Below are 1,478 nucleotides of genomic sequence, written 5' to 3' on the forward strand. Positions count from 1 at the left end.
GGGAATGGTTTGGGATTAATGAACCACCTGCCTGAGCTGGGAATGGCTGGGATAAGTTGATCCGGATTTTATTCCATAAAAAACCCTACGAGGATTTGAGAGAGTGCCAGGAGAGGGGAAGGAGAACGGGAAAGGAATGGAGACGTGGAATTGTGGGATGGTTTGGGATTAATGAACCACCTGCCTGAGCTGGGAATGGCCGGGATAAGTTGATCCTAATTTTATTCCATAAAAAACCCCGCTGGGATTTGGGGGTGAGTGCCAGGGGAGGGGAAGGAAAATGGAAATATGGAATTGTTGGATGGTTTGGGATTAATGAACCACCTGCCTGAGCTGGGCATGGCTGGGATAAGCTGATCCCGACCTTATTCCATAAAAAACCCCCACTGGGATTTGAGGGAGTGCCAGGAGAGGGGAAGGAGAATGGGAAAGGAATGGAAATATGGAATTGTGGAATAGTTTGGAGATGTGGAATTGTGGGATGGTTTGGGATCAATGAACCACCTGCCTGAGCTGGGAATGGACGGGATAAGCTGATCCCGACCTTATTCCATAAAAAAAAACCCCACTGGGATTTGGGGGTGAGTTCCAGGGGAGCTGCTGGCTCATGGAGGGGAATGGAAACATGGAATTGTGGAATAGTTTAGAGATGTGGAATGGTTTGGGATCAATGAACCACCTGCCTGAGCTGGGAACGGATGGGATAAGCTGATCCCGACTTTATTCCATAAAAAAAAACCCCACTGGGATTTGAGGGGGAGCACCGGGGGAGAGGACGGGAATGAGAAAGGAATGGAGACATGGAATTGTGGGATGGAAATGTGGAATTTGGGGTGGAAAGGGCTGGAAAGGTGTTGTGGTTCCAACCCCGTTTTCCAGAGGGAAGGATGTGCCGGGATCAATCCAAGATGGACTCGGACACTTCCAGGGATGGAAAATCCGCGGTTTCTCTGTGGGTAATTGGGATAATCAGCAGGAAAACTTGGAAGGGAGAGATCTGGAATTACCTGGGAAAATCCCTGGCACTACAGGGAAAAATCCTGGTTAATAGATGGAAAAATCCCTGGTAATTACATGGAAAAAATCCCTGTGGAAAAATCCCTGGCACTACAGGGAAAAAAATTCCTGGCACTACATGGGAAAAATTTCTATGGAAAAATCCCTGTCACTACATGGAAAAATCATGGAAAACTCCCTGTAACTACATGGAAAAAAATCCCTGTTCCTCCATGGAAAAATCCCCATGGAAAAATCCCTGGCATTACCTGGGAAAAATCCTTGTCAATACATGGAAAAATCCCCGGCACCACATGGAAAAATCATGGAGAAGATCCCAGGGAATTCCAAAAATTCCCGGGAATGTAACGACATTTTCCCTCCTAAACCCAAAGCACGGCACAAGATTCCCAGAGGAATCATTCCCTAAATTATTCTTCAAGCTGGAAAATGGGAATGACACTCGGTTTGACACGGAATGA

Source organism: Corapipo altera, unplaced genomic scaffold (assembly GCF_003945725.1).
Source record: "Corapipo altera isolate COAL_440 unplaced genomic scaffold, ASM394572v1 60553, whole genome shotgun sequence".
In the NCBI taxonomy this organism is placed as follows: Eukaryota; Metazoa; Chordata; class Aves; order Passeriformes; family Pipridae; genus Corapipo; species Corapipo altera.